At 42.7% G+C, this 19562-nt stretch overlaps 1 long non-coding RNA gene across 1 annotated transcript in view; it reads left to right on the top strand.

The window, feature by feature from the left end:
* Nucleotides 1-860: 860 nt before the first annotated feature.
* LOC141990977 (uncharacterized) overlaps nucleotides 861-19562 on the top strand; it is a 168810-nt gene continuing 150108 nt past the window's right edge. Inside the window, exons 1-2 of the long non-coding RNA XR_012640308.1 lie at nucleotides 861-949; nucleotides 3216-3311. This is a non-coding gene — a long non-coding RNA (uncharacterized LOC141990977). The remainder of the gene's footprint in view (nucleotides 950-3215; nucleotides 3312-19562) is intronic.

Below are 19562 nucleotides of genomic sequence, written 5' to 3'. Positions count from 1 at the left end.
AGTAGGAAAGTAAACATGATTTCCTTATTTTACAGGTGGGGACACTGAGTCACGGAGAAATTTCTTTTTTATGGGCCTGATTGTGAGAGAACTGCCTAGCCCCTGCAATTCTCTGATTTCAGTTGGCATTTGCATTCCTCACCTCTCAGGTTCAGGACCCAGTGGTCACACAGGAGGAAGTCACTGGCAAAGCTGGGAATAGAACGCAGGTCTCCTTATATCTTTGTGCAGTCATAGCCATATGCTGCTATGTGTTTTAACCAAGCTTATAACAAATCTATGGCAACATTCTATTTGGACTCTAAGGGCTGGGTGACAGCACCAAGCAGTGTTAACTTTCCTCTGCTGAAAGCTGAACTTCTCTTAACAAACAGCTCGTTCCTGTCAGTAGCTGGGCGCGCCAGCCAGCTGTCTCAGTAACTGCCCACCTTATTGATCCTGTAAATCTGGGGTGTTTTTTAAGGAGCTGGTCCCCTTTTAAGGCCATGTCTTAAGTGGAAAAAAATCCACACCGTTTCTTTTTCCTTTTTCCCCCCTCCATGTCAGGAAATGAGGGGGTCCTGTTGTGCTCTGGTGATCCATTGCTGACATTAACTAGCAGCCGACATTTCAAGCCATTGTAAATATATTAACTCAAGCCTTTTGTTGCATTAATTAGACTTGAGAACAACATCTGGAAACAGATGTTTTCTGAGACAGAGCAAAGGGGGCGGGGGGAAGAGAGAGAAAAACAGCACATTGGAGTGGTGGAAATGTATGGAGCAGCTGAATGGGGATCTGTCAGTGAATGGCCCCTGCTGTTCACAAGGGGCACGAGTGTTTGCAAGAGGCCAGAGTCTGCTAGTGGCAAATTAACCAGCCCATAAAGGAAAGGTCTGAAGCTGCTGCTGTTATTTTGCCGCTTAATTATCATGAGAGTGTCATTCTTACAGGTATTGTAAAAAGACAGGTAAGCAACTGAAATCTCTGTCCGCACCACAGTAAGTTATAGATACTTGTAATGTCCTTGATGGCATTATTTTTACTGATGGTGCATAAGCAGAGGTCAGACTTGTTTTGCCTAGGGATGGATCTGTACAGAAAGACTAGTTAAAAACACTGTTGAATGGGGGAAGGCTCAGATGCAGATTGAAACGTTGTGGCTGACTCCTGTCTTAATTACGAGCCTAACCGCAACACTAGATCACTACTACACCTGGGACTTGGGGGCGTTTAATTCTGGATCTGAACTTTGTGGCTCAGGTCCAGTTCCACTTGTTGCTATGCTTAGAAATCTCTGTGACAGTGGAGATGGCCTACGGGCCTAGGGAGTTATTGGTTCTGCCAGTGTTTGCCACAAGCCTTTCCCAGTAATTCCACAGAGAATGCCTTGCATTTGTCTCAAGATCTCCCTTTTCAGTGTAATCCAACTGTCCATTGCTTTCTTAGTAAGCAGTCCTGGCACCACCTCCAGTTTTTAAAGAATGATGTTACCTGTTCCCTGCACTCCAGTTGTGGGCTTCCCCAACCTTTCACCCACTTTGTGCACCGCAAATTATAGCACATTGTGCTCCTTGAAGGAAAACTTCTCAGCAGCCCGATGCTTTTTTCATATGATTTGAAAGATCTGTCACCTTAAATTCTGGAGGGCATAGTGGAAATGAATTTGGTGGTCTCGTCTGTTTCTCCATTTGTGCACCATCTCACAATGTGCCATGGTCAGCAGTTTCTATGAAAGGAAGCACAGAACTGGAATGTCAGATGAGGATGAATATATAGGACCATAGCTGCACGGGCGTGCCCTGGACTTGAATAATGAGGGAGGTCATAGATCAGGTCTAAGGGATATTTAGAGAATTGTGTGATGTTACTCGGGGCAAAAAAAGCGAGGGTGGTTGCAGGTCAGGACTGAGATTTCTCCTCCTTTAAAAATGTATCCCTCTGGATTATTGGTAAAACTCCATCCTTAACTGGATACATTATAACTGGGTATGACATGGGTTGGGTGACCAGTGCTTGATTACATTTCTTTTGAAGATATGGAATATGATGTGCACTGTAAATATGCAATTACAAGCTTCTTATAGTACAGGTTTTCTGCTCAGTAACCCCAGTCTCACCTCCCTTTTCTCCCCAGACACGCAAATATGCATACCATGCTGGTCAGGTCAGTAGTATTGGGTACTAACTACCTAATTTGGCAATTGTTTATAGCAAGTATTAAGTAGCCTGTGGAGCAGAACAGTTCTTCCCTTAGGAGCTGCTCCAGCCCATTGTGGAATTACAAAATTGAGGCACATGCTATCCATTGGGGAAAGAGTTATGAAAATAAATGGAAAAAATGTATTGTTCATGAGCAGTAAGGCTTTACATGCTGCGATATCATGGCTGTTTTCAATCACTTGAGTTTCTAAAACACAAAAGGGCTCAGTGTATACTGTGAATCAGATTTGGCAAACATCAAGGACACAAAACAAGATGTGGAACTAGGAACATCTAGTTTTGGCTTTGTCATTTTATAACCCTAACATGGCCAGACTAATTTCTTTTCTTTTTAATTGAGGTTAAGTCAGCTTCATACGTCTGACAATAAGGGCTGGCTCCTGCAGCTCTGCAAAACTTTCACACAAACCCCCATAAATTCTGTGTGTTCCGTAACAAAGCCCAAACTCATCGTAGTGCACAACAATCCTGGGCCGAATACTAAGCAAACCTAAGCTGAGTTATGGTTTCAGAAGGAAACCATATGGAATTTGGTGGCTTCTCATGGTTTCAGTATCACACTTGGAGATTTCAGCTGCATTTCACTCAGAGAGTGAGCCCAGATGAACCAACCCCCTAGTGTTATACAGTTCTGTTATGGCATATTCAGTAAGCTGGGTAGGAGTCAGCATAGGGAGATTGGCTATCTCCTCCCCAATAAAGGAAATCCAAAACAACTAGGTTAAAATTGCATTAAAGCTGAGATACAAACAGAATCCAGAATATTCAGAGTTAAGCTTCCTTTTTTGCAACTTCGTTTGTGTTTTCAATCAATCTTTTGGTTTGAGGTGGACAAGTGGAGGAGCATTGCCCTGAAAAACTCATTTTGTGACGTTCTTGGGGAGCTGCTCCCCACAGAAATGCTAGACAGATACATGCATGGAAGGTAGAGTTCAGTTTCTCACAGTCAGTCACTTCTCTTTCTCTTGTTCTGGTGTCTGGATTTGATTTCACATGGACTTTGCCCTGTGCAGTGGGAGTCACAGAGATGGCCATCTACTCCAGCTTGATCTGCACAATTATCTCACTTCCGGCACAGCCTGGGTGGCAGGACTTCTAGAGAAAATAAGGTAATGAATAGAATATTTATTCAATGATAACTTGAAGAACACCAGCTGATCCCGGTAGAAAAAGATGCACACACCCACACCAACACAATATAGGGGAACTGTATGGGTCTGTTTATGGCCCATGTGTCAAACATATGGGACATTTAAAGATAACAGAGGTAAGAACCTTACAGAGGATCAGGGAGCATCCTCCCCAGGAAAATTGTTTTTGAAAACACCAGCCATTTGGTGCACTATGATCTGTCCAATTAAGCCATCTCTGTGGATCTTTTGCACAGCTGGAGCAATGCAAAGGGATTGTCCTGGACCCAAAGATCTAGTCCTTTACATTTAGAATGAAAGCACATGTTTTGGTTTTGGGGTATGGAAACACCAGTGGACAGATTCCCAGCTTTTGCTTTCCAAAATTTGTGCCATTCAGCAAGCGGAGGAATCCCCAAGGGATATAGAGTTGGCTGAGTTGACTCGTGTTCCCCTTTCCTGCAGCCCCCAGTGCAGGGAGAGGGAAGGGGTAGTGGATGGCAGTAACCAGAGCACAATATACTCCAGAGATCCCTTTAGATGATGGTCTGTTGGGGGTCGTTGCCAGAGGCAGAAGGTTCATGCCACCACCAAGGTGAGCATCAGGGAGAGCCATAGACACAATGCAGAGCATCAGGGAGCCATAACTATCTCCCTGTTTTTCCCCTGCTAGTGTTATGACAGCTGGATAGAAACTGGTTTATGACACTGGACTCACTCCTCCTGCGCTGTCACTCTCACAATTTTCAGCAATATTGCAGACCAGAGAGGTTCAGAAAGCAAGGAAGCAGCACAAGGAGGGAGAAACTACATTAGCTCAGGCATGGGAACATCGGAGCAGGGGAAAAGTGGAAAACGAAATGAGATCAGCGTAGGATCACAGGAAGGCAAGGGTTTGTGAGCTGAGCTCGGGGCAGGAAGGGAGTAGAGTAAATCCCTTTTCTCATTAGTTATACTTGGGAGGCCAAAGCCAATGCCCCTTGATTGCCATCTTTGAAGTCATTTTGGTCATTACACCTGGTATCTTTAATAAGGACACAGTGTATTCTTCATGTTGAGGAGATATGAAATGTAGAGTTTTCTGAAGGAATAGGTGGCAAGGGTTTCCCCTTAGAGACTGAGCGTCACATATCATGGTGTGCAATTTTTGGTTACTTGCAGACAGCACTTGGCAGGATTATTGCTATCCTATCAGTGATGTGACTGTCCCAGTCTTGATCCACAGAAAGCAGTGGGAGTTTTGCCATTGATTTTAATGGGAGCAGGAGCAGATACCTTGTGTAAAATAGTTTGTCTGCCATTAGTTTAGGGGCATACAACACGAAGAGGAGGTAGTGAGCAACAGATCAGCCACTGCATGTACCATATTTGCATGCTAACCACATTAAAGTAAATATAGATTTCACCCATACGTTCATTCTTAATGTCTGTAATTACCAGGATGCTGCCTGCATTCTAAACCCTGAGTAAGCCCCAAGTGAGACGTGTATTGTCAAAGAGTTAGACCCTGCGGTGGGGATTCAGACCAAATGCAAGTTGTAGAATTTGTTATCCAAACCAGATACATAGAGTAATTAATCTTATGTATCCTTGACTCAAAGTGTGTCCAGAAACCCCAAACATTTGTTTACCTAAACACTTCAAAGAACTACAAAGCAGCACAGAAAACAAGTACTGTCTTCTGTAGGTTGATGCTTTATTTTGTTGGGTGGTCTAATTCCCCGATTGATGTGCCTGCTTCTGCAAATATGGTAGATGATTTACCCACATTCCAGGACAAGCTTTGCAAAGGCTGAGTGATTCAAGTCTCACAGCAATCTGTAATAATGGGGACAAATTCATCTCTGGTGTAATTCAGTTGAAGGCAAAGAATTTACACCAGGGGTGGCCCATTGCCTTAAGTTGGCCTCTTATAGAGGGGCAGGTTAAACTGGAAGAACTGCAGAGTGGGAGTGGGGTGGGAAAAGGATCCATTGTCAGGACAGTTTCTGGTTTTCCCAGGGTGGGGAGGGTCAAGGGTCTGAAGGCTCCTCCATTATTTCCCATGAAGTTTAAAATCACAGAATCAGAAAGTGTGCAAAGACCCAAGACTCTTCTGAGCGGGGAAATGAGTGGCAAAGGGTGCATCCTGCACAAGAGCTCAGTTAGGGGAAAACATTGTATCATTTGTAAGGTGTTCTTTGGCGGAGAGTGTTCTGATCTGAAGCAGAACTATCTGAATAAGCTGATGTTTATGGCTAAAAAACACACTGATCTGAGGTTCCCTCAGAAGAAGGATTGATTATCAGTAACCCAGTGTATGCTGCCAAAGAATGCCACAATCTAGAACTTCTTTGGACAGCAAGGGCCTGATTCTCCACCTCATGTGGTTATTTACAGTGATGCAATGTAGAGGTAAAACATTACCACTCTCATTTGGTAACGTTCTGCACCCATCCTGCACTGATGCAAATGGCCACACAAGGTGCCAGGGAATGGAGAATCAGGCCCTGAGGAAAGAGGAAAGCAGAAGTACTTGAGCCTTCACTCCAGAAAGTAACTCTTCTGTCATCTGCTCTTTCCACAACAATAACAATATGAACAAACCATAGGGGTACAGCTGAGTTTAAAAAAAAAAGCATGTTTATTAAATATATATGAACAAGCCCGGCCTAGCTACATAAATACTGCTGCGCTGACTGGTTTCTGGCTGCCTCTGAAACATAGAACATGGGAGGGCCACTAGAGAGCTCAAATATATTTAAAAGGACACTACCCTATTCCTACACAATCCAGTGACAGACTCTTTCTCACTTCCTCTTTTCCCTTTTCTTCTCCTTACTATCTCTGTATTGTCCATCTCTCTGGTAGTCCATAAAACAAACACAGATTTTGAATATTGTAACCTATGCTGGTTTTATTTTTGACAATAATTCACATCAAAGTGAGGGGAAAGAATTAAATAAAACTAAATTTAGGGGGAGGAAAAGGAAAAAGAGAACTTTGTCCCCTCCTGATATTCTCAACTGTCAGGAAATGCCCTGTGCTGGGGTTTCCTGGGTAGTGGTAATCCTGGTGTCACATCTTTTTTGAGTTTTCTGTGAAATACCACCTGGGTCCCTCTTTCTCTTTTTTGTTTCCTTTCCCATCTCACTCAGGCTCTCTCACGCCTCTCTGTCAGTGAGTGATGTCAGATCACTAGCTCTTCTGTGCTCTAGTTTCCACTGGTTGGGAATGCTTCCAATGATGGAAGTCTAAAATGATTGGCCTTAGTGTAATTATTAATCTGTAGCTCCTCTCCATGCCTAGAATCACTTCATGTCTCCAGTTTGGTGACAGTTTAGTGGAAGAACCTGAGGGAGGGCACAACCTTCCTGTAAGAAAGTTTATTGCTCTTTGCATTAGGAGTTTCACTGAAGTCATTCCAGCTACAGCTGCATGACATGGATGAGGCAACAGCTGCTGCTGCTTATAGGGTTCATGTTATACACAGCTCTTATTGTAACATGCTTCTCTCTCTGTCATTGCTTTTGCAATGTCTGATGTAAATCTTCCTGTCACAGGGGTTAACCTGTCTTATTAAAGTCAGCTCTCTCAAAAAAAACCCAGCCATGTGTGAGGTTTCTTCCAACTTGTCATGTCTTTTAGCTGCCATATGAATGAAGGTGTTTTTTTAGCAGCACAGCTAGACAACTGCAGTATATCATTCCGCATCTTTTGGGGTATTCTGGTGCTGGCCACTAAGAATTTCTGATCCTCTTGAAGCACCTCCTGACGACTTTCTTCCTTTTTTCACAATCGGTCACGCTGGCATTGCTAGGCGAGTGCAAGATTCCCTGGCTGAACTATTCGCCATCCTTAACAAACACATATTTCTGTACCACATGAACATTCATTTCAAATGGCCCCACGAAACAGTTGGGGTCACTGATATGACTGATTTTAAAGACAAAAGGGACTGATTCACCTCGAATTTGAGACTTGATCAGAAGCTCTTTAAAGTCAATGGTCTTTCCATTGACTTGAGTAGGCTTTGAATCAGGCCCTGGTGTTTTACACTAGGTTGACTTGTCTGTAGTTACTCCAGATTTACATCAGTGTAAGCGAGAGAAGATTCAGCTGCAAAATACCATGATGTGGAGACAGAGGGCGAGCACCTCAGGTTGTCATCAGAAGTCAGTGGAACTATGCTGATTTAACCTACTTTTTTATCATGTCTGTTTGCAAAGTCCTTGTGATTCTTTATGTGTTGCCTTTCAAAACAACTGATCTTTTTTCCTATATAAAATCAGTGCCAGCAGCTTAATTCTCATAAGTGATACAATAAAATAATTGGTGTCAGAGTAGCAGCCATGTTCGTCTGTATTCGCAAAAAGAAAAGGAGTACTTGTGGCACCTTAGAGACTAACAAATAAAATAATTGCAATCATGATGCAAGGAACACTTTTGCAATGCAAAGACAAATTGCAGTAAGGAAGAGGGCCGGCATTAGGGGGTAGCAAGCAGGGCAATTGCCTGTGGCCCCACATCACAGGGGGCCCTGTGAAGCCAAGTTCCCCGGGCTTCGGCTTCAGCCCCATGTGGCAGGGCTTGGGCTTCAGCCCTGGACAGCAGGGCTCAGGCTTCGGCTTCAGTCCCAGGCAGCGGGGCACAGGCTTCGGATATCTGCCTTGAGACCCAGCGAGTCTAACGCCAGCCCTGGTAAGGAAACAAGTATCAGTTTCAAACTTGAGATGCCTTATTCTGATCATAAACAGCTATGCGTAAAAATAAAATATTAAAAAGCATTAAAACCACCTTTTAAATTTCCCACTAAAAATGTTAGACTCTGATTCTACATATTTTTTTAACCAACATGTTGCTATTGAGAAATTACATAAAACCCAATCGCCACTATTTTGAGGGGCAAACAGGAAAACAATAAAAAGAAAAGGAGTACTTGTGGCACCTTAAAGACTAACCAATTTATTTGAGCATGAGCTTTTGTGAGCTATAGCTCACTGGCTGTAGCTCACGAAAGCTCATGCTCAAATAAATTGGTTAGTCTCTAAGGTGCCACAAGTACTCCTTTTCTTTTTGCGAATACAGACTAACACGGCTGCTACTCTGAAACCAGGAAAACAATGTGAGAGGGCCACTTGCAGGCTCTGAAGCAGCAGCACCTAGCTGGCAAATGTAATCCCAGAGACGAGTAGGTTCTGGGGTGTTGGGAGCTCTGCCTTTAGGGGGCAAGCTTCCCAGACAGAGCGTCTGGGTGGGTCACTCTGAAGCTCTTGCTGCTGTTATGCCCAGCCAGATGGAATGCATGGGCAGAAGTTCCCTTGCAAGCTTGTAGGCAATCTGTGATCACCAAACACCACACTGCTGACTTTATCAATAACACTTCTGGTGTACAAAAAGGAAACAGAGCAAAGTAACCATGCTATGCCATCTCCATTGGCAATGTGATAAAACAGAGTTTCCAAAGTGGCCTTGAATTTTGGGTGCCTGAAATTTTGGGTGCTTGGTTTGAGATGTTTGGCCCGATTAACAAAATTGCTGAGCACTCATAGCGTCAATTGGCATTAATGGACTGTAAGATTAGCAATTTTTGTGCAGTGCAATTTTCTAGAGTAACCTGGTGTGATTCCTTTGATGGTATTTGCGTGAACTGTAAGAAACACAATTATGTATCTCGTGCATGCACTAAGCATAATTCTCAGTCTCAGAGAGCTAATATGGGGAAACTGGCCCTTTCAAATATAGAGGAGATTACTAGAATGAAGCAAGTGGAAAAACACTGGTGACGCTGAAAAAGTGAAAACTAAAATTTGGGTGGATGCCGGAAAAGTATGTCCTGTAACTTTTAAAAAGAAAAGCAAATCAATAAATAGGAGCCTCATGGGGAAATATTGAAGCACGTTAGCTTTAAGAGTCCTCTTTCTGATAAGTATATCTGGTTAGATGAGGTTGTACTGGACCTAGTTTAAATAAACTAAAACAGTTCTAGTGGTCATTATCCACTGTTCTCAGAGGTTATTCAGGCAACTAAAATAGGATAGTTGTGAGTCTTCTTTAATACAGTGGTGACAATGAGGATAAGTGATAAACCCTTGAGAAAGAGCATCCCCATCAAAATGGAATGACTTGTGATTAATTATCTACTGTTTCAAGTAAATTATCATGAGGTAAGTCAGCCCCATGGGGATCCTTCATAAACAACTAATTTAATGAACTAATGTATCGTTTCTGATCAGAAAATGATCACCAAGCTTTGGAGCTAAATGTGGTAAAACACTTAGACTACAGCTAACCTAAAGCCAACACTTTTGACCAAAAATACTGAGTACTAAGGGGCTCTTTAATCTAGCAGAGAAAGCCCTAAAAGAACCAATGGGTGGAAGCTGAAGCCAGACAAATTCAAACTGAAAATAAAGAATAATTTTTTAACAGTGGCAATGATTAATCATTGGAACAAATTACTAAGGGAAGTGGTGGATTCTTCATCTCTAGATGTCTTCAAGACTGCATGTCTTTCTAGAAGATACGCTTTAGTCATACACAAGTAATTGGGCTCAATACAGGGATAACTGGGTGATATTTAAGGGCCAGATTTACAGGGGGTCAGACTAGATCAGTGCGTCTCAAACTTCATTGCACTGTGACCCCCTTTTGACAACAAAAATTACTACACAACCCCAGGAAGAGGAACTGGAGCCCGAGCCCACAGCCCTGCCTGGACTGGAGGCCAAACCTGAAACCCAAGGGCTTCTGCCCTGGGCAGGGGGCATGTAACCTTAGCCCATGTGCCCAGGGCTGAAGCCCTTGGGCTTTGGCTTCGGCCCTGGGCCCCAGCAAGTCTAACACCAGCCCTGGCAACCCCTTCGACCCACTTTGGGGTCCTGACCCACAGTTTGAGAACCCCTGGACTAGAGGATCTAATGGTTCCATCTGGCCTGAAACTGTAAGAAGCTATGAATTTATGATGAGTTAGCAATGACCAACTGCCATAGATAAGGCAGAATCTAAGTATGATTTACCCTCATTGTTAGGATTTGTGATTGATTGGTGCAAAATTCTGTTTTGCCGTAAACCATCTGGGCTAACTGAGACACTGTGGTTTATCTTTCTCAAGGGGAAAGGGAATTCATTGTCCAGGCATGTCTGTAGAGAAAGGAATGCCTCTTCCTAGTGTCTCTTCCTAAACATAAGGCAAATTGTGATTCTATGTATGCACAAGTGTCTTTAAATATTTGGAGTGCATGGGTTAGCGGAGACTGAAATATCATGCCTATCAGGGGGGCCATATGAGAGAAAATAGCAAAGGATCTGATAGCAGGTTCCTTTCAAGATGTACAGGAATAGCAGCACACATCTCTGTGGGATCATATGGATGAAATTCCTTGGGTCTGAATCCCATTGCGAGTCTTCAAATTCCCCAGGAAATAGCTTTTTGGGGGGACCACTAAATTGCTAGAACAGTTTGTTATGTAATCACTTACATCTCCCCCAAGCCTTAGTGTTTTAGAGAGCTAGCCTCCAAAAACTTGTCACAGCTCATTTGCATTTAAAACTCACTTCTGGTGCCAGATAATTTTACGTTCCAAATTAATAAAGAATTTGTGCTTGTTTTGGGGTCTTGTGTTGCTGCACTGTCCCTGGTCTTCACCCTTTCGCCCTCAATCCCACCATTAAAGGGCTCCATAATCACGTATCTACCTGATAAGAGGTGTTCCTTTTTTCCTTACCGACTTCTCAAATGAGATCCACGATGGTGGTTGTCATCATAATTTCTGACTAATCAGTGTAACTTGATAGTATCCATATCAGTTCTAACCTCAAATCTGGCCATTGTCCAATTTTATTTCTAAGGTCCTATAAGAAGTTCCTATTCTGCGGTGGCTGGAGAAACTTTAGAACTGCAAAATTCTGTATTCGTACTGCTTGGAAGTTGTACATATGATACCTGTTTTACGTGTGATGTTTTTCCAGCACACATACGTGTACTAACTATATATTTAGTAATACCTGAATATAACTATATTAGAGTAGTATTTTGTGTTGTTATTAATTTGTACTTGTTAAAACAAAGATTTTGGTTGTATTTTCTTTCTTCTTCTGATGTCATCATTACAGAGGCAGACTTAAGTTTGTGTGCATGTTGGTTTCTGATTTCTAGGAGTTTCCAGGGGTCAGTTCAGCCCTGTCATAGCTTAGAGCATCCTCTAAGTATGGCCCTCCAAGGGCTATTGTGCTAGTCAGGGATTGCTGGACCTCAAGGATGTTCCAGCTATGCTCCTTTCTCTCAGTCGTGTCCTTGTCACACATCATAAACAGGAGCCTGCGAGAGCAGACGGCATAGAAATGGCTATGCCAGCTCTTTCCCTCCTAGGGATTCCCATACACCAGGGAATCTCCAAATAGCTAGATCCACCAGATATCTAGGTGCAGCAAGGAAGTAGGGAGACGAAGATCTGTCCCAGTATTTAATCCTTTAAAAACAGATTTTATTCAGTGATTAGCCTCTAGAATATTCAGCTGAAGTGAGTTTCACAGAGTGATTATTGATTGTGTATTTCCTTTTATCCACTTTAGACTTGCTATATTTTAACACAGTTGAGTTACTCTCTACTTCTTGTATTAGAAGAGATGGTAAATAGGAAGGCCTGACTAGCCTCCTTCATACTATCAAGATTATGGGTGGGATTTTCAAAAGCACTGATTGTTGGCTTAACTCTGTTCTCACTGAATTTGTTGGGATTTCCACTGAATTCAGCAGGAGCAAAGTTAGGCCAATGCTGTTTGATTTTGAAAATCCCATGCTATATCCCCTCTGATCTTCTCATTGCTGACTGTTTAGAAATGTTCCCTTCACCTCATTCATATCACCAATAATTTCTGTTGACCTCCTCTGGACCTTTTCTGCCTGAGACTGCCATCCCTTAAGAAGCTCACATGACTAAATATTACTTTTTGAGCAATGCTTTTGATAAAGAGAGAGAGAGAATGGTCCAGTGGTTCAGGCACTAGTCTAGGAGCTGGGAGAGCTGCGTTCAAGTCCCTGCTCTGTCACAGACTTCCTGTGTGACACTGGGCACATCACTTAGCCTCTCTGTGCCTCACTTTCTCATCTGTAAAATGGAGATAATGACACTTCCCTATCTCCCAGGAGTGTTGTCAGGATAAATACATTAAAGATTGTGACGTGCTCAGATACTATGGTAAAGGGGGCCAAATAAGTACCTAACTTGGATAGATATTTCTGAATGATGATGGCTCTCTAACTATGTCAGCGTTTTGCAGAGCATTGGTGAGTATCACCAGGAGATGGATTAATTGTGTGACAGGGAAATAGAATCTGGCTGGGCTGATATCCCTCATGGGTCAGAACCCAGAGAAGCTCATTGTACACACACATTTCTGCCAGATTCTTCAGCAGGAATTTGATTTATTTAGTGAGCTGGTCAATGAACAAAGGCAAATCTTTAAACAGCTCCAGACTGTGTGTGGCTGATTTTGGGATTGCATGAGAACAAAACTCCTGTCTGGGGCATAGAAATCATTTTGCACAGGCAGTTGGAATGCCTATAGCTAGTTATTTGCTTTTATTAATGTTCAAGGAAATGTGGTTGGAAGAGGTCCATTGTCTGAACCATAGACCGGGTTTGGAAAAGTTCACAAGAAGCAGCAATCAAACAGTGGGTCTGTGGCTTCCTCGTAGCAGCTATAGTTTAACAAAGACTGAGATTTTCGATCTTTTTAGCCGTGTTCTGCCAAATTTAAAGATCATTCCTAGTTGCTTTTATAAAAGATGATTGGTGTTCACTCAGGTACTGCCAAGGTGCTTCCAAGTCCAGTACAAGCTATTGTATACGTACGTAAGAATTAAACCCAAACCATGAGATGGAACCTGCAGTGTATGTGAATATACCACACCCATCCATTGAAAAATTCATGGTCCTGGAGTTTCATTTATAAACCTGTGAACATTCTTCTTGCACCTCAAAAGGAAATGCGTAATGTATTGTCTGCAGAAAGAACAACGATCTGTACAGAGGAGAAACCATAAGGTGTTGAGGAGACTGGTTAAGCGATGTTCGGAAATACAATCCCAGCACTTCTACCTCATCACCTGCAACTAAAAGCAAATTCATCATTAGACCTGTGGGGCCTGCGACCTTCCTGGGATAAAGATTCCAGATGGAGAAGTTAAATGTTCCCTGACCATTAACATTACCGACCTGTATGATGCTGGTATAAAAGGAATGCCATCCTATAACAAACACATTCAGTGTTTCCTTACATGTGTTTCCACACATTTTCAATGTAAGTGCTTTCTGTTTAATAATGTGCACTGTAGTGAAATTAACTTTGCGGGGATAGCTTTAGTACAAGCTTGGACATGAGCCACCTTTGTGCAGTACACCAGAGGCCGTCAGTAATACAGTAGGAAACACTGGAGGGTTGAAGAACACTGTCAAGTACTTCAGACTGTACAAACCTTGGAAACAATATTCCCTGCTAAAACGACTGACTCCATTTGCTTTGTTTTGTTTTGTTTTTCCCCTTTGTGTTTCAAGTAGAACAGGATGAAAGACATGCTAAGCACCCTTAACTCCCTTTGACTTCAATGGAAGACATTCCCTAAGGCTGACTTAAGCACATGCTTAAAGTTAAATATGTGCTTAAGGGCTGTGCTGCACCAGGCCACAATACTGCAAAGGTCTGGGTGTGCAACCCATGTGTAGGGGAGAGCAGAGGCGACACATGGGGTGGGGGCATGCAGGGTCATGTGTCCACCCGCAATTTGCTGCTTAGCTTGTATTGAGCATGCTTAAATGGACTGAGCATGCTCAGTAACATGGCTGAAACCGGCTACCCCGACTCTGCTCCCCCTCCCCCGCTATTGGCAGTCCCAGGTTGTCTCTGGTGGAGAGGGGTGGAAGTTCTCTGTGCATACTGGACTGGTCTTCTGGTGTATTATGGCAGCTTTGGTCTAAAGATATGTGGGCCTGATTCTCCTCTTTGTTGCACCTTGTGTAGTTATTTACATCTGTGCAAAAGTGAATATCAAAACTACCAAACAGAACAGGGGCATTTTACATCCTCCTTGCACTCAGATCACAGCAACTGCAATGGGGATTAGGCCCATAAGTAATTTTTTTTAAGTAAATTTTACTTGACAGTGTCCCTGTAAAATATTCCATTGCTCTGAACATTTAAAACCAGAGTGAACAAAGACAAGACACTAGATCTACATTGCCAGGGAAATGGACCTAATAGGGCTTTCCCTTCTGTAATTTCTGTGATTCTAGGATTAAGTCCTTGTAATATACTGTGGAGTAAATTGAATTGTGTATGAAAAAAGGGACAATGTTTTCTAAAAATTTGGCCTGGCCTAGAGATAGTCTCACCCATACTAACACAGTACATGCTAATCCACCAACATTCACAAAACCAGGAGACCCAGCAGTAGTTACTAGGTCAGAGCTCGGCAACCTTCGGCATGTGGCGGGCCGCCAGGCATTTTGTTTACACTGACCGTCTGCCAGCACAGCCCCCCGCAGCTCCCAGTGGCTGCGGTACACTGTTCCCGGCCAATGCCGAAGGTTGCCGACCCCTGTACTACGTAGAGCTGCTTGAAAAATTGAAAAAAAATGACTTTTGTGAATAAAAATTTAAAATTGCAAAGTTGTTTTCCTTTTGAAGGATTCGAAATGGATCCATTTGTTTATGTTTCAATCCAAAAAAAGTTGATAATGAGAGAATTTTTTCTTTAAAAACTAATAATTTCAACAATGTCAACTTTTTTGGTGACAAATGTTGATTTTTAATTAAGGCCATATTCTGATGAAAAAATGTTGACCAGCTCTATTGCTGTATTGTCTAAAATAGACATTTTCATAGTTTCACATTACCCTGCAGTGGCACGATGCAGTGTCAGACTTACATTGAACTGCAGTATTTTTGTGACACCACCACTGTCAGAGATAACATACCCAGGAAAAATCACGCACAGACATGGCAAACATAGGACTTTTGTTCCTGACCTGTCCTATGCAGCTTAAGGCTGTAGGCCCCCAAACCAGGAGACTGGGGTGGGTAAATGGACAGGAGATGTGGCGGTCCCCAAATTAAATCTTTAGTCTTCTTCCCCAGACAGAGGAGGACTGATACTGGATAACATTGACATTCCCTTCCAACTACCACCTGATATTGCTAAGCTGTAGGCCTCACGATGTGAGTACATCCAGCTTAGAATAGCTCCCCTATTATTTGTTTGGAACACAGGAAATTAAAAAACAAAAATCCTAAGGGCTGGCAGTTTCCCTTACTTTACCTTATACAAGCACTTTCTCTGCTCATATAATGATTCCAAGCTGTTCCAAAATGGAAAGCTTTTGCTACACCAGAAATCTGCCTAAAGGCCATACAGTAGCCACTATCCCCACCTGACACCTGCACAATGTACAGAAGTCACTGTAAGACTAGGGAAGTCTGTGTAGGCTGACAGAGATCGATGGCCAACCACAGCCTCGTTACATTACTATACATTAAAAAACTTCCACAAGGAAAGTTTACAAACTACCAAGAGTTTAGTCTGTCTCATGTATTGGTAATGAGTGTTAACATATTTATTTACTGGCATTGCTCTCATTGTCCTATGTTGGAAACATATTGTGGGGAAGTGTTAAGTATCAGATCTTATAAACGTATCACAATGTCCTGTACTCTTTATTCTGCCTACAGCAAAAGACATTGCAACAGATAAGTATCAAAACAAATTAACTACTGGCAGCCAAAAAAAGATACCAGATCCTCAGCTGGTGTAGATAAGTGCAGCTCCGTTGGTTTACATCAGCTAAAGCTTTTGCCCCAGATTTCTAAGTAATAATGTCTAATAGTACTATAGCAGCAATAACAATAATAATAATTAATAATAATTAACAATTAATACTTGGCTCTTGTATTACACGTTTCATTCATAGATCTCAAAGTGCTTTACAAAGAAGGATAAGTATCATTATCCCCATTTTACATGTGCAAAAACCAAGTCACAGAGCATTTAAGTGACTTGCCAATGTCACGTAGCAGGTCACTTTAAAGAATTAAGAATAAAACTCATGTATCCTGGCCCCTCCTGGACCACACTGCCTTGTGACCTAACAGGCTGAATTAAAATGAACCTTGATTACATTATACTTGTATAGCTGCTTATTCATACTAAACATTATTAGAACCATCTCTGTAGGACTAGAACTGCACATTAAAGAGAATTAAACATAGGGATGGGCTGAAGCTTCATATTTTGTGTCTGGATTTTTTTTAAACCCCTCCAAGTTTAATGATTTTGGATCTAGGTTTTTGGTTTGAGCCCATTTGTATTTCAGGATTGTTTTATTTGAAATTGTGTACAATTACTAGAGCTCCAGAGTGCATTTTGTCCAGATTTGACTTTTTAAATATGTCTTTCAATTTACAAAATCACATCCATGTTAAAACCACACAAATTAATAACATAAGAAGTCTGACAAGATGCCAGTGTAGCGAGAATTCAAAAATACTACTCAAGCAGCAAAAGAAACTCAGAGAAACTCCCTAAACTCCCTCCTCATTTAATTTGTAGGCCCTGTTATAGGCCATGCAGCAGAATTCACACTAGGGGGAATAGGTAATATTATGTCCCCCTAAAAGTGATGGTGTGCTCCAACTCTTTCATTAGTATTACAGTAGTGTTTAGAGTACCCATTGCACTAGTCACTGTACAAACAAATAGCAAGAGATAATCCCTGTCCTAAAGAGCTTATAACCTAACTAGACTGATGAAAGCCCCAGAGACAGAAGACATACAGGGCTGGAAGTCTCTGCTCCCTCTATAGGGGAGAGAGGAGAAAGCCAGCTCTGGCCAGCTTCATTTACATGAATTCTAATTTTGTTTACCAATAATTCCAGCAACTGAATGTTGTTGCTTTGGTTGGAATTTGTTTGTTTTGATTTGTAAACGTGATGATAGTTCACTAGTATTACTATACTCATGAAAGGGCACAGGAATTTTCTGGATATCCCTTGGAGTGAGTAGGTCACCCTGAATTTTATAACTATCAGGCTTTGGCTTTGTAACAAAACTCAGACTCAGCAAAGGAATGGGTCTCAATTCTAGAGAACTGCAGCACTAATTCATGGAGCAGGGGCTTTGTCCAAGTGTCTGTTTTATTGTGGGTTCCCCACTTGGAGAGTCTGTGCTCTGTGAGGAGTGAATCTGTGGAACTGAACAAGTGGTGGCAGTGAACTGGATTTGTCCTCACTGGGAGGCCTGACCTCATGGGGCACAGACAGCGGCGTATTAACGCCTAGGCCGACAAGGCCTAGGCCTACGGCAGCAAATTTGCGGGGGCGGCAAATTTATAATAGCAGCCAGAGGCTGCTTCCTCCGGTGCCGGTTCACGCCCTCCGCCCCCTTCCCCACCCCCTCCAGCCCCCTTTCCCAAATCCCCGCCCCAGCCCTGCCTCCTCTCCTGAGCGTACTGCGTTCCCCCCCTGCGCCCCTCCTTCGCAAAGCTGTTTCGCGCACAAGCACAAACAGGGAGTGGGGAGAAGCAGGACCCGGTGGCGCATTCAGGGGAGGAGGAGGAATCGGAGCGGAGGTGAGCTGGGGGGGGCAATTATTTCTGGGCCTAGGGGTGGCAAAATCATTAATCCGCCACTGGGCACAGAGGTGGCTTTTAAGCACCCTGATAACCAGGGCAGCACTGAGTTGACTTCACAATGCCCCAGGCCAGCAGAAGCAGAGTTGGTATCACAGAACTGGATCAAATAGCTACATATCAGAGTGGGACCTGATAGGATGGTTTTATCTGGACTGGAATAGATTGGTACACAAGAAGCCAGCCCCTGCGTTCTCACTCCTCCCCTCCCCCAACTACCAAGAGTCTCTTTGGACCCATGAGTGTGGTTTTAGGTGGATGGGCGTTGTCTTGGGACTAAGAGTTCTGGAACTCCATGAGTTGGACAATTATTACTTGGAATTGTGGATTGACTAAAGTCCTGACACACTGATTTGTGTTGCTCATTTTCATATAGGTAAATATATATCCTGGGTTTTCATATTTCTTTTGATTGTTTTTCCCTTTTCCCCCAATTAAAAGTTGCTTATATGTACAAATTGAGATAACTCCTTTCATGTTTTCTGTTTTAAACAAACAAAGAGAAAGAGGCTCTTACCATTGTAGGGAGAAAACACAATAGAAAGAGACAGTGAATAAAGAACACAAGCAAGAGAAATGGGAAGAGAGACAACAAACAATTGGTTTTGACTCCCTCACCTCACTCCTTATACAAAAAGCATGTAATGGGGGCGGAGTATTTCTACTTGATTTCATCTTTGTGAAGTGTAGAAGGGGACTTTTAAGCAGGGCTACAGGTTTATTTGGGGGTTACCAAAAGTTTGTGGTGCTTGGCCTCATCATGTAGGCTTTGGGGGAGAGGTCTTCAGGAGTGGAGTCAACTAGCACAGAAGCTATGTGTTGGGTAAGAACCTCATGGAAAATTCAATTCATATATTTGAATGGCCATTAAAAAGCCTTTTCTCTCATAACTGCCTTTTGACCATCTGCCAGATGTCTTAATGGTACATTAGAGTCATTTGAGAGCAGAGGCCTAGTACAGCGTAGCCATCAGCCCCTCAACTCTCAGACACAATGCTACCAATCTGCACTAAGAAAAAGGTCACCCTTGCTCACTTTTTAAATTAAATTTAATTTTTTGCCAAACTTGCTAAAAATTTCCAATCACAAGTTTATTGGTGACATTTTTAACATGGCTCAACTTGAGAGAAACCTTCTTTTTCAGTGCAACTCCCCAGGGTCACTCACTGTAGTGCCCAGGAAACCTGGATACACTTGATTTAGACCAACAAAAACATAGGGAGGTGCTGTACAGTAGGAACAAATGGCTGGCCTGATGCTGAAATCCAGGAGGATGGAGGTTAACGGGAGCTGCATAATGCATTTACTGTGAAACAAAGTACTGTATGTTGGGAGTCCTTGAGAGGTCACCAACAATTGTGTGCTTGACGTAGTGAAACTTTCTAGCCTGACACATTTCCAGGTCTAACATGGACATTAGGAAACAAAGACCTAAGACCAACCAGGAATGATCTAATCAAAACCAACTCTTATTCAAGCCTTTAAGCAGAAAGGCAGGTATGGAGCAGGGGAGACAATTGTCCAGTCTGCTTAACATAATGGAGGTTTGCTTTTGGATGACGGGGGG

Source organism: Natator depressus, chromosome 7 (assembly GCF_965152275.1).
Source record: "Natator depressus isolate rNatDep1 chromosome 7, rNatDep2.hap1, whole genome shotgun sequence".
Classification (NCBI taxonomy): domain Eukaryota; kingdom Metazoa; phylum Chordata; order Testudines; family Cheloniidae; genus Natator; species Natator depressus.
The sequence above is the reverse complement of the archived record's forward strand: the minus strand, read 5'-3'. Positions and strand labels throughout refer to the sequence as shown.